At 43.8% G+C, this 14,322-nt stretch overlaps 1 protein-coding gene and 1 long non-coding RNA gene across 2 annotated transcripts in view; one reads left to right on the forward strand and one right to left on the reverse strand.

Moving 5' to 3' along the window:
* The window catches only part of KCNJ3 (potassium inwardly rectifying channel subfamily J member 3), a 650,962-nt gene that overhangs the window by 562,224 nt on the left and 74,416 nt on the right, over positions 1-14,322 (forward strand). The gene's annotated exons all lie outside the window — the stretch shown is intronic.
* On the reverse strand, positions 4,837-6,535 carry LOC133283097 (uncharacterized). Its single transcript, XR_009747776.1, has 2 exons — positions 6,422-6,535; positions 4,837-5,005 (listed from the first exon to the last, which is right to left on the reverse strand). It is a non-coding gene; the product is annotated as an uncharacterized LOC133283097 (long non-coding RNA).

The raw sequence follows: 14,322 nt of genomic DNA on the forward strand, positions 1-14,322 counted from the left end.
GATAATTATTATGCAAAGCATACCCACCCAGAATGTTTGCATAGCTATCACAAGCGCTTTCATAAATGATGCTTTAATTAGTCTTAATTAGAATTTGTTTAAGTCAGCAGGGAATGCAGAGCCCGTGAAATGATGTATGTAATAAGCATCAGGCTCACTTTTTACTTGGGGAATAGAGCTGACAAAATCACATCACGTTAAATTGATTCAGTCAGAATTAAAATTCTTATGGTATTAATTAAATGGGGGATCTCATTAGCAGGCTGCAGGGTGACAGAGTGACTCTTTGGCGACCAGATGTGAAGAAGCAGCCCCGAACAAGAGCACCATTAGACCAAAAAGTCGTCCTATCTGAGGTGCTGGAGTAGCAGCACGGGGCGGTACAAACCCAGCAGTAGGATACAGGCAATTTAGAGTGCTTTTCAGCTAATCCGGATCTTTTCAGCCAACCCAGCTCCATACAGCAAGTATTTTGGGGGTTTTGGAGGGTGGTGACAGCCACTGGAGTCTGTCCTGATGGTGGGAACCCAGCCACCCTTCAGTGATGCCCATGCCAGGGCTTGGCCAAAGCCTCAGGATGCCCTGTGCCTGAGGGCTGGGAGAGTCCCAGTGTTGCCATATCTCCCCCAGCACCCTCTATTTAGACATTCCCAGTGTCCATGGTGATTCTCACACACTCTGCAAACCACTTATAGCATCTGACCCACTTTTTCCTATTTATAAGCCAGATCTGACTTTGCAAGGCTCAGCAAGGATAGATATTTACCTCCAATTAACATATGTTTTGTGAATGGTAAGGGGCACATGCTGCTACTATGTGAGCTTTTGTCACCAGTAACCACTCACTGATTTTATTTCTCTATCCTAAATTTCAGTATTTAAAAAATAAGCCTGCTCTTTACCTGTGAGTGAAAGCCAAAACCTCAGCCCTGTGTCAGGGTAATGCACCAGTCCTCCTGTGGGAAACCCAGGTCTTCTCTTCTGTGTCTTTTTCTCTAGTGCCAGGCAGGGTAATGGAACCCCAGCGGGATGGCATGGGATGGAGCTGGGACAGGACCCATATATAACAACTGGTACTGGCCAGCTCTGCTGGCAGGAATCAAGGCTACCACCATTTTTGGAGCTGTCAGTAGACCCTCTGTCTCAGTGGGAAGAAGATTTTGGTCTTTTGTGCCCCCAGTGTGCTCTCCAGCTGGTCCAAACACTTCTGTCTTTTGCTTGAAATGAAGACTAGGGTAATCACAGTCACATGACGTCTCTTAATTTGACATGAACAGCAGAGGAAAAGGAAAATGACAATGTCTACAAATAGCATTTTCTTGTTCAAAAGAGAGGGTCACTGGCATTTGTCTGTATTGACCCTGAGTCTGGCTGGGAGGTGGTAGGAGGCAGTGGAACAGCATATCTCCTCTACAATAGCATTTGACGAGGAGGCTCTCATCTGTGAGCTGCTGTCCCGGCCAAAAGGAAATAAAATTGAAACTCTCCTCAAAACTGGACTCACTGAGCCATTGGGATCAGGGAACAGCAGGTATTTCTATTTCTGAGGATGGATGGTCAGAAGTTTGTAAATCACTAGGAGATGTCAATCATCTCCCTTGGGGCCGTTGTTCAGCTGTTGCTGAGGGGCCACGGTGCTGGCTGGGCTGTCGGTCACCAAAAGCATCATCCCCAAGGGAACAGAGAGTGCTGCAGCAAATGTTTCGCTTTTTCCAGGTGGTCTTGTGAGTATGTGGTTGTGGAAGAGGAGATCTCTCTAGGTGGTGGTTGCTCCATTGTCATGAGGGAAGGATCCACTGGCAAGTTCTGGTGAGGTCCCTCAGTTACACGTTATCTCCAACTGCCCTGCAGGTGGAGAACCTCAGAGACTGCCAGGGCTGGGAGGGCTGGAGCCAGGGTTGAGGCTCTGCAGCTCACAAAACCAACAGCATTCCTTCACTCAGCACTGCCAAAACCTGTCAGGCTCAGTTCAGTACACCAGAATAACATTTAAATGGGTGCAGGACTCTTCTGAAAGATGCTAGCCTTCAGAATTTTTCTTATGGCCGTATTTTAGGAACATAAGGATATGTAGTTTAAATTATTTTAAAGAAATACAACCAAACCAGAGCAAGCAAGAGGCTGCAAACAGAAAAAGCTTTCAAAATCAGATTTTCAGCTTTTTTCATGACCATTCTGCTAGTAAATCACAACTAACTGAAAGAGCTGCCAGGTTGGTTCCTCTACAATCAAAATAAAAAAAAAGGGAAATAGTGGTTTTGTATACTTTTATATATATACATATATACACACACACATCTATATAGCACAGCGCAGATGTCTTTGGTGCTGTTCGCTTCTCAGGTTTCCCCTCCTGTCCTCTTTGCACCCTGTCCATGGTCTCGCTCCTCCACAGCATTGCCACAGTGCCCGTCCCATCCATGCTGACAGAGCCATGAGCTAAAACATCCTGCCATGGTTCTCCATTCCCAGAAATAGTCCCTATTCAGCACCATGTGGGAGCTGAACGTCACCACTTGCAAGCCAGCTCTCCCAGACATACATCTATTCTCTTTCTTCTTAAAACAAATTATTCTAAAAATTGGACCATAAAAATGCCTGTGGTGTTTTTCCTCTCTCTCCATGCCTTAGGCATGTACATAACGCGACTTCCAAAGCCTTGCTGTGGTCATTATTTACAGTTTCTGGAGGAGACAGGCACCCCAGCTTGTGGGACCTATCCTGGCCCTGGGCCTGCTGTCATGGCTGTGGGCTGCCGAACTGGAGCCAGTGCTGCTTGCAGCCACCCATGCCCGTGGCACAAAAGCTGCCGGATGCAGAGAGGCTTTTATTGTAATACCCCGACCTGCACGCCCGGGGAGCAAAAATCCTCCAGGCTAATTAGTCAGACTAACCTCTCATTCCCAAACCTACTGCCTGGAAATGCTTGGGACTTTACCAGCTTATGCCTCATCAGTATTCGGCTTCCCTGCCAAAGCACGCGAAGGGGGGAGAAAAGATAACCATAAGGACAAGAGATAAAAAGGAACTCAATAGGAAACAAAAATAAACACTCCTGTGTCTGCACTGTGGACCTCTCCTGCCATTTAGATAACCTCTGCACTGGGCCAAATCCCCTCCCTACCGTCGCTCAAGGCTGGCAGCGGAGGGCTCCACCACCATGGCTGTACCCCTGGTCCCCACCACACTAAGGGTCTCAGCCACTGCTGCCATCCACGCTGGCAGGCAGGACTTGCACCAGTGCTGCCCTTGCCTCTGCCCAGTCAGCTCTACTGGGGTGCGTGGGTGGAGAGATGGATATTCTGTATGGACTCTGTAGGAGCTCTTGTCGCAAAGTGGAGCTGTTCAGATGAGTGCATCCCATTGTATACAATGCACCCAGCATTCCCAAAGTTTGCATCTGAGAGGCATCGGCCAGCACTAAAACCTGGCAGGCAGGGCTGCCTTGTCTTGCTCCTTGTCCCAGTCCATCCTGCATGCTCAGCATGACAGCCACCAGGATCCTGGGAAGTTAGCGTATGGCCCCAGCATGCATGCAGGGTGGCATGGGGCTTATGCAGACAAGTGGATGGGGCCCTCTTATCCCTACACCACTGCCGGTGCTGCTGGCACACAGGGCCATAGGGCACACTCCCGGCATGCTGCGCATGGCAGTGTAAGTATGGTGACAAAGAGCACCCTCCCCACTTCAAGCAATGCCTCTGGCTTACACACACATAGCTATTCTGGCTTTGCCAATCATAAGCTGTGGTTTTTTTTCTCAGCAGATATTTTAGGACTTAGTTGAAATCAAATACAGGTTTTTTTAATCTAGTTTAAACCTACTAAAACATTCACTACTCTTACTGCCTAATACATTTATTCATGGCCTATATATATTCTCCACTATAACTAACCTCTTTTTTCATGTCTTCATTTTTAATAATATTGATTATGTGAAAATTGCTGGATAAATTATTCAATTCTCTCCATAATCTAGTATATCCACAGTAAAACTGCTAACCTGGCTCTGCCAATGCATTTGTAATAATTTAGGTTATTTGTCTGTGTTCCTCTCCTGCCTCTCCTCTGTTCCCCCTTGGGCTCAGGCGTGGGTTTGTCCCCTTTGCAGAGCACTACCACAGTGAAGTATTTTGCTCTTGTGTGACCAAGAGAAGCTGCCAGGTCAGTGCACAAGTCAATACATGTTTCACGTAATCTCATTTGTGTGTAACTACAGGGTGAACATGGATAGTTAATTACTCCCAAGATCACAAGTCCTCAAAGCTTGACCACCTGCTGCAAAAATACCTGGTTTAGGGGATATCAGCAAGGGTGTGAGATGAATGGCTGAGGCAGGGGCCAGTGATCACCCAAAGAAATAGTTATCAGGAGGACAAAGCACTTCTTCTGTGGGGCATGCAGGTGGGAAGGGGCATGCCCATGTGCTAGAGTAGTGAAAATGAGACCACAGAGGGAAGCTTTGGGCATTTGAAAATATTAACACATTTGCAGTGGATTTGCAATGCACACGAACTTCTCTTGTTATGCATGGTGCAAATTAAAAATGAGACCAAGTGCTCCATCCCCCTTCCCTGAGGCTGGATGTGGCCCCATGGCTAATGCAAGAATCTGCCTTCAACGTGCCCAGAAACCCGCTTCACCTCTTTCTCAGCATCCTCCATCATTTAAAGATGTCGAACTATAGCAATAGAGCCATTTAAATAAAAAAGGGCAAATAAAATGATGAAAGTCAGTTTGATCTAACTCAACCTTTTCAAATGACTACACTAATTTTCGACATATGAATTTAACTGTGTGTTTGCCCCCCTATAAACAGGACGAATAAACACTATATCATTTTTACACTTGAACTGTATTATGATTTTAATGCAGGCTCAGGTGAGATGAGGTCAGAGGATACAATTAAATGGATCTGGTACCATCTGGAGATTAGGGTCTCTTTAACCATGCTTGGGTGATTTATCCATCAGCAACTCATGTAGTGCTTCATAAAAACTGGTATCTGTTTAAAAAAAGATATTAAAATACAGCATATTTTTAAAATTAAAGATTAAAATATTGTGTGGTTACAGGCAAGCAGTTTATTTCTTAATCACTGAAACAGAAATTCCTGTATTGGAATAAATCTACTGATATAAATTTACTGTATTTACTGGTATTTATACAGGGCCCTTTGTGCAGGGCAAAAGAAAAACAACCAACAATTCCCAAGCCCTTTTAAGCCAATGCATAATGAGGCAGACTTTAAAGGGTTCAAAACTCCCCAAGTGGAAGGCAATTACCTTCCTTCCTAAGGGGAGCCAACCTGCCCTCCTTAGCATCCCCACTTCTTGCTCCACGATAGCCTTCAGGAAAAACTGTGCCAGGAGAGTGGCTTTGTTATGGCAAACAAACAAAAGTTGGGAGCCTTCTACTAGCTTTTATTGCAAAGCTGCAAGTAATAGTCTATGGCATTAGCCAGAATTTATTTTGTAATAAAACAAAATGGGTGTAAAATCAAATATTTAAACTGTCAACTTTCAAAGCAAATGAGTGGCTAAAACTCAGTTTAATAATTGATCCATCAATGTGCAGATCAAAAGCTAAGGCCAAAATTAAACAATTATTTTTCTGAAATTATATTTGATTAAAAATTTCCTGAAAGAAAAACAATTCAGCCATTCTTCTGGACAGTAATTTATACAGTTTAGTGATCTTGCTGTCAATAATATACAAATAGCGCTAATATATTACTATAATGCTTCATTTTCATTAAGACGTCTGCCAAGTTCTCAAAAACCTTTTCCATTTGGGACTTGACTTATAATTGCATAATCCCTTGGGGGAGTTTCAATATTATTTTAATCAATTTTAACCACAATACACAATATGGATGATTACATTGCAATGTCATTTCCAAAGTTACTTTCCCCCATTACTCATTTGCAAAGGGAGAGGACACTGAAAATGTTTATGAAACATATTCTGGTAGGAAAACAAATGACAGAAATGCAGAATGGATTTCTCTGCCTTTCAGAAGAACGACAAGGCAAATAAATATGAATTTACATGAATTGAGGGTGTGTAGTGAACGTTGCCATGTCCCTGGGTCTCACAAGCAATTGTGGCGGTTGCCCTTTCCCTCCTCTCCCTCAGCTCCGCCTCCTACTTCCTACCCAGATAGGAGCACAGGTTACACCTGAAAGAATCAGTGCTGATAAAATATAGCTAATTCCTGTTCCTCCTGTGTTCTGGATCAGTGCATCACTGCAGCTCGGAAAGGCAGTATCACTGGGATATTGTTTTCTGGGTTGTTTACAAAGCTTTTGCCAGTGCAATCTTTATCCCCAATAACATGATCTGGAAAACACTTTTACTAGTGTCTGTTTTCTCCTCCTGTCTCCAGCCCTGTGTTTTCCTATGCTCTCCAGATACCAACCTTGCAAATGACGTATCCCTCCTCTTCTGCTCCCTTTGAAGTTCACAGAGAAGGTGGGAGTGAGCCATAGCTCTCTTGCCTGCAGTGCTAGATCCACCAACATGCAGACCAAAAGCTAAGGCCAAAATTAAACTTTAATGAAATTGCATTTGTTTAATAGTTTCTCTAGGCAACCTGTGCCAGTGTCACACCCCCCTCACAGTAAAGAATTTCTTACTAATATCTTATCTAAATCTACCATCTGTCAGTTTAAACCCATTCCCCCTTGTCCTGTCTCTCCCTGCCCTTGCAAAAAGCCCCTCTCCAGCTTTGTTGTAGCCCCTTTAGGCACTGGAAGCTGCTCTAAGGTTTCCCTGGAGCCTTCTCTTCTCCAGGCTGAACGAGCCCAGTTCTCTCAGCCTGTCTCTATAGGAGAGGTGCTCCAGCCCTCAGAGCATCTCTGTGGCCTCCTCTGGACTTGTTCCAACAGGTCCATGTCCTTCCTACATTGGGGCCCCAGGGCTGGACACAGCACTGAAGTGGGGTCTCACCAGAGCAGAGTAGAGGGGGAGAGATCACTCCTGTGACCTTCTGGTCACACTGCTGGTGATGCAGCCTAGGATACGGTTGGCTTTCTGGGTAGCAAGTGCACATTGACAGCATTTAGCTCCAGGGTGAAAATGAAGAGAAGGCAGTGGAAAAGAATCGTGCTCCAGGTGTGCTCTCCTGCACATGTTTAACATGCTGGATTTGGCTGGCTCCTGCACAGTCCAAACCTGCCTTCAGACATGACCTTGGCAATATTACAGTGGTAATATTTTCACAAGCGTGACCTCCTCCAAATCTGGGTCTCCAATATATTCTGAGCAAACTTGCGCTCCTCCCTGCCAGGCATACTGTAGATATCTTCTTTCTCCACCTGTTTTTTCCTGAAAGAGCCTGTTCCTCGGATATGTGCAAGTCTTTCAGCTGACGCATGTTATGTACGCAGATACAGATGGGGAATTGGCAGCTGTATTTTAATTCTTGCCACTAAGGTTGTTGTAGTTTCTTTATAAATGTTGGTGTTAACCTTAGACTGAGTTAAAAATGCAGAGTAACTCCTCATTATGGGGCTTTCTGCATTTCTTCCTGTTCTTCGACGGCAAAGGCTGGTGATGCTGTCCCTGGGAGGAATGTCCCTCTTCATGAAAGGATGAACTCAATGTCTTCTCTATGTAAACAACCAAAACAGCATCCTCTGAGTTTGTTTATTTATGCACTGAAATACTTCTTTAATGCTTTACAATTAATAAAGAGTTTGCTATTGCAAAGGCATAGAGCTTGGAAAAGCACAGGCAGGAACACACTCTCTTCCTCTGGCCCAGCAAGAGTCAGTGGTTTGGGTCTTCTATGTACCCAAGAGAGCTGCTCTGTCCACTGCTGGCACAGTTGTCACTAACAGGGAAAAACATGAAATTTGAGCAGGTTTTTAAAAATCCCCATAAAGTTTTGTTTTTGTTTCTTGCTTGTTTTCCTCTCCAAATAATAACCCATAAGGTCTTCCTTTTCACTAAATAATTTCTTTGTACATTTAAATAAATCCCAGAAGTGTTGTCTGTAGTATAAACTAAAAACTACAAAGACCCACACAGTATAAATACATCCTTCACAACCATCTGCCAAACCCCTCAAAAACTGTAAAAAGGAACATAATACCAAAGTTATTAATGGACACCAATCCAATCCACCACTTTGAAGGAACACTGGTTGGGTCATACTTTTAAAAATACAGACTATTTGTAAAAGTTGCACTGCAGTCTGTAACCAGTAAAAAGCATGCTCCTTATTTTAAACTTCTAATATTAGGAGCACTCTGAAGTCAAAGGGGTTTTGCTAGTTAAAAAAGAAAAAAGCTGTGTGGGTCAACATTGAATTCAGGTGCCATCTGCCACCATTCAAGAAATACATAAGAATACTTTTCCTATTATCAATAAAAGACTCAGATCAACCTCAAAGTTTGTTTAAGCCAAAGCCATGGCATGTCCCATCGATAGATTTTGCCACAGGCTGTCTATAGAGACTGCTGAAATGTATTAAAATACATTAAATGTATTAAAATACAAAATACAAGAATGAAGAACCAGTCCCTGCCAAGAAAGAGAAAGGGTTCAGTTTTGTCTTAAGAACTTCAGTTCAAGAAGGACAGGGACCTGCTGGAGAGAGTCCAGCACTGGGCAACTAAGATGATTAAGGGAGTGGAGCATCTCCCTTATGAGGAAAGACTGAGGGAGCTGGGTCTCTATAGTTTAGAGAAGAGGAGACTGAGGGGTGACCTTATTAGTGTATATAAATATATAAATGGGGAGTGTCACAAGGATGGAGCCAGGCTCTACTCAGTGGCAAACAATGATAGGACAAGGGGTAATGGGTACAAACTGGAACACAAGAGGTTCCCCTTAAACTTGAGAAGAAACTTCTTCTCAGTGAGGGTGACGGAACACTGGAACAGGCTGCCCAGGGAGGTTGTGGAGTCTCCTTCCCTGGAGACATTCAAAACCCGCCTGGACACATTCCTGTGTAACCTTATTTAGGTGTTCCTGCTCTGGCAGGGGGATTGGACTAGATGATCTTTTGAGGTCCCTTCCAATCTCTAGCATACTGTGATACTGTAACTGATGGGAAGATGGAACTTAGAAGTTAAAGCAGTCCAAAATGTACTCCTTGGAGGTTTTTCAAGTGCTGTTGGTTTCAGTAGCCTTTGGGTTATGTTTGAAACCATTTTAGGACTTCTTGCCTTCACTACTATGGGATGGGTCTCAGTTCTCCATCCTTTCACCACAGTGACTGGCAGTGGGTCGGTCTTTTCAGTGTTCTGTTCACTGTGCTTATTTTGTCCTGCCATCAGCCCCAGATCCTGCATATTTTGTTAAAACTAAACCCTTTTAGTTGTTTTCAGAATTCTTTTTTTTTCAGTGAGAAGTTCTCTAAACACAATGCAATACCTTCTTGTTGAAAACAAAACCCCAAAATGAAGAGTTGTGAAATGTCTCTGCAATGGCACAGGTGATTTGGTTCCATGGAACACTGCATTGTCATGAAAAAGTTTCACTGATAAAATATTTCAGTTTCTTATGACTTTTATAAAGGGAATTTATTTTAAAAAATTGAATATTTCAGGCATGGCAAAATGCTCTGGAGCTGCCCCATCCTTTGGGCATGGGCTCTGCAGAATGGCATGCGTTCCTGGCTCCTAAAAGTAAATGAGGGCCACAAGTACACCAAAAATAATTAACTTTTTATGCATGCTTAGCCAAGGTTTGGAGGCCAGCTCTACTCTGAAGTGAAGCTTGTTAGACAAGGATGTACAGCTTAGGATGCTCATTGGAAACCCCACGCTCAGGCTGCCAGAGATGCTCTGCCTTCTCTGGATCAAAGCATTAACAATGCGAAAGGCAAAGTCTGGACTACTTAATAAACATGGAAAAGGCTGCTGTGGCCAGGCATAACCACAGAGAAAAATCATTAAAAAGTCATTTCCACCAAATGGATGTTAAAAAAAACATTTCTAAGCCCTACCTATAGCACTTTGCATAATTCCTCCCTGTTTATGAAAATGAAATCCCCAAGAAGTCTGCATTCAAGCCTGGTGGCTGATGTGGTATTTGGCATAATCACTGAGGAAAATATGGCACTGTTAATTTACTTACTGGCCCCAGGGATGGGTTCCCCGGCAGTGCTGCTCCACGCTGTGTAATGCGAGCTCCACGTTTGAGCCAGGTCAGGGCCAGAATAGCACCTGCCACGGGCTGTGCCAGGGCTGTTAATGACCAGGGGGAATTAACAGCCTCTGCCTGTGCCTCCAGCCATCAGCTCCTGCCACCAGTGACATCTCAGGCATCAGTCACTGTGCCCTGATGGAGATGTCACTAAAAGGGTTAAGGAAGTTTTGACTGTTTTACTACATGAATACTGTCAGTGGAATGCATTTTGAATCCCTGTTTAAAAGACACGTAATTGCCTCAGATTCTTTATATTATCATAACTCTTCAAAATTGATTGGTTTTAGGTTTATGGAAAAATATGCAAATGCACAGAGAACGACACACATTCCTCATTGTGGGTATAAAAGTAGTTCACAGAGAATCCATCTGATTGAGTTTGATTACTGAACAAAATCTAATTATTTTAGATACACGTTCAGGCTTTTCTGGAGAGGCATGCTGAAGAGAAGAAATATTTGGTATACGTGAGTGTTGTTTGCCTGCTCAGATTTGTTTATTCACATACATTTTGACAGTCCAGAATTTTAAATAATTGATATCAATGTTCGATCTTTAAAGTAAAAGAAACCAATATAATTGTAGAAAGGCTGGTGCTGGTGTGCTCATGCGTGCATTTCCATAGGACACACATGCTGCCAAAGGTGTGCTGGCAGTGCCTTTTGGATTAAACCCTGTTTTGAACTGCTTTTTAGAAGCTTTTGTGCACGGTTTTGTGTATGCACATGCATGCTTTTGTACATCCCCACACAAATTGCCGTGTCCAGGCTTTTCCACTGTGTTCCCAACAGCTGGGAGAAGTGGACGGGAATGCCGGGCTGCGCACAGGTACCATAGTGTGTGGCATCCCCTTGTCATTCCACCCCACAGCACTCATGAACACTCAGCAGTGCACTGCACCTTACTACTGATTTATCACACAGGCATAAACACTAATTCTGGAGAGGTGAGGAAATGATTGAGCCAATGTTTTGGTTCCTCCCAGGCCTTTGTCAAGGAGTATTTATAAGTCTTTTAAAACAGCTTTGAATAATTACTTAATCCCTCCCTCTCATAAACAATTATCATCCTTTCCCAATTAGCTATCCAATTATAATCTACAAAGTGTCTTGCATTAAATGAAAGCATACGTTCTTCACAGTCATTTCTAGTAGGATTACACCAGTCTGCCTGGCCCTCCCCAATACACAAACTTTTTCTCTCCAAACCCCCTCCTGAAAAACCTAATCTCTTCCAGGATCTACAAGGACCAGCAATTGCACCCTGAGACTCTCACCCAGGAGGTCCAGGAGGGTCACATGCTATCTGCACTACACATGATCTCCTTCCTGCCTTCTTTTTCTTCCTTTTTGTCAATTGCATTGGGCATTAAATTTGTGCAATTGAACTGGGCACTGGATGGTTTTGCAGCTTAAGAAGATGGTGCAGCTCTCGGGCTCAGGGAGCATGGAGATGCTCTTATAGGTCTCCTTCTCTCATCAGACTTTAATAATCACAGTTATTACAGCATTGATGTTCTTCCATCAAAACACTCTGCCTGTATACATGGGTGTTACTGAAGGAAGGACTGTCTCTTTCCCAGCCCCACCAAATGGACACATTGGAGTGCAATATGTTTCTTGGTCACTACCATTTCTATTTCCTTGGTAAAGGTAAAGAATTATCACCAATCTGAATTATTTCCCTTGTCCGTTCCAAGTTTTTTTCCATGTAGTTCAGTGCTTCTATCAGATACTCTCAAGAAAGCAGGGCTGTCCACCCTTTACGGAAATTGGTGTGTAATAATTAGGCGTAGAGCCCCTCAAATGCACCCTGTTATCAAATACAAAAGAATTACTTATGCATTCTGCTATGAGACCCATCACTAATTAGGAGTTTTACATATTAATCACAACACAGAAAAAAACCCAGTTTTTTTCTCTGTAGGAAACACTAAGTAAAGCTGAGGCTGTGCAGCTTGGTGTGTTGCTCGGGGAAATAATGGATGGAATGTTTCTAGAGCTTAGGCTCAGCTGCTCTGTTCCCCAAGTACCTGAATGGTATGGTACCACAGTAAGTATGGAGGCTTAGAGCACAGGACCCTTGAATTGGTATTTCCATCATGGTAGTGGAGATGGCCAGTTTTTCCTCTGTTTGTTTTGTCTGAAAGCAAGCCAGCTTCTCTCTGCTCTTTGACAGGTCCCAGCTCTTGTGAAACGTTTCTTCACATGACCAAAGTACAGTGCCTTCCCCAGCTGAATATTTTGTTGCTGTGTGATTCCTTTTCCCTCCCCAACCCTCTATCCCTTACCTAGCTGAATAAATTATTTTTAATCTATTTTTTTCAATGGGATGAACTAGAAATCTTCTTGCCTGACTTCAGTGAAGGATACACTTCCTGAAATTCCCATCTGCACCTCAGGCATGTGCCTTCTCCTTATACCTCCCCGGTCCAGAGAGCCTTGAACACCCACCTCAAAGCACTTCACTACCTTTAGTGCCATCACGACAGGTTGAAGGCTCCCCTAGATCTCACTCTTCTAAAATGAGTGGCATAACTCCTCGCTGTTCCTGGGAGCAGCCCCCTCTATTGGGGCAGTAGGATGCTTGTACAGGTGGGATGTTCATCTTCAGGTCACGGTAACATTCCCATGGTGAAACATGCTCCTGATGGGGCATGGTTTTACCACATGTGTTTCTGTTCAAGCCTCCTACTGACAACTGGGCCATGATTTTGCAGCACTTAAAGCATGTGTTTAAGCCCATGTGATAGCAGCTGCAGTTCAACAGCAAGAGCAGCCACCTGAAACGTTGAACACAATCTGTGGTCTTTGAAATTAGTTTATTCTTGCACGCTCTGCCCTAGCTAAGTTTTTGTAAGTGGTAGCAATAAATACCTGATAATCAGGTATTTTTTATCCATATTCATTTTAAAGCTGAAACCAGAGAGGTAACCCCAACTCTCCACTGCCACCCCTCGATCTTTCTGCAAGGCTCAGTAACCTGATAAGATGTATCACATGCGGACAGTGAGCACTGCAGGAGTGAGGACAGTGAGGATGGCAGCAGGGCTGCTTGCTTGGCCCCAGCCCTATCCCAGCAGGTGGGAGATGGGTGCTGTGGGAAAAGGCACATCTCCTTATCACATGATGTGGGACCACACCACAACAGCACCGTCAGCAGAAGAGGACAGTATCTCTGAAGGCTTGTCTTAGAAGGAGGTGATACTATGGTTTTATGGACAAATGAGTGACTGCTCCTGTCTGGAGTGTTTGTGCGCTCTCCAGCACTGTACTGCCGCTCTGTGCAAGGTTTGGCAGTGATGCCCCAATTCACTGGGTGCATCTCACACTGTAGTTCACCCCAGTTTATCCATCTGCAGTTGCATGGACCTCTCCAGAGCGATGGTAGAAGATGACCAACACAGCTCATATCTTCCACAGAGACAGAGGAGCTCCTCCTTGCTGGAATAGGCACACTGGGCACTTAGGCCCTGGCACCTAGGAAGCCAAAGACCATCTTTAATATGGTTTTCTTCCAAAGGCAATTGTTAGGAAGTCAGAACAAAATACCCAGTATGCCAATAAAGATTTGCACTGCATCATCTTTGCCAAAAAAACTAACTCAATCTTCTCCACTTCAGTACAAATCAGAATTTATATGCAACTCCCCACTTCAGGTGGGCAATCCAAAGAAATTAACCTCAGGAGAAAATTGCTTTTTTTCTGGCTTAACACATAGCTTATTATCATGTCAGGCAGAAGAGACAGTGGGGAAAATGCAAAATCACAGACATGATAAAACAGTGCATCCATATATTCACAGCTAAGGAACAACTCATTAGGAGAAATGTTTAAATTCACAGAATCCTAAGTGTTGGAAGGGACCTCAAAAGATCACCTAGTCCAACCCTCCTGCAAGAGCAGGGTAACCTAGAGTACATCACACAGGAACTTGTCCAGGCAGGCCTCGAATATCTCCAACGTAGGAGACTCCACAATTCAGAATATATACTTCAGAAAATTCAGAAGAGTAGGGCTCATTCTTTACAATAGCAGAAGCTGGCAGAGTAAATCCTAGGAGCTAATAAACTGAACCATGCTACAAAGCTTCACCCCAAACCAGCAAGTATATAACCAGAAAAGATGTATTTACACTGATGATAGTAAGCTATGGGCAGAG

The sequence above is a fragment of the Pezoporus flaviventris genome, unplaced genomic scaffold, assembly GCF_033815535.1.
Source record: "Pezoporus flaviventris isolate CSIRO_AGI_PZ_B2104156 unplaced genomic scaffold, CSIRO_AGI_Pfla_v1 ptg000001l, whole genome shotgun sequence".
NCBI classification, from domain to species: domain Eukaryota; kingdom Metazoa; phylum Chordata; class Aves; order Psittaciformes; family Psittacidae; genus Pezoporus; species Pezoporus flaviventris.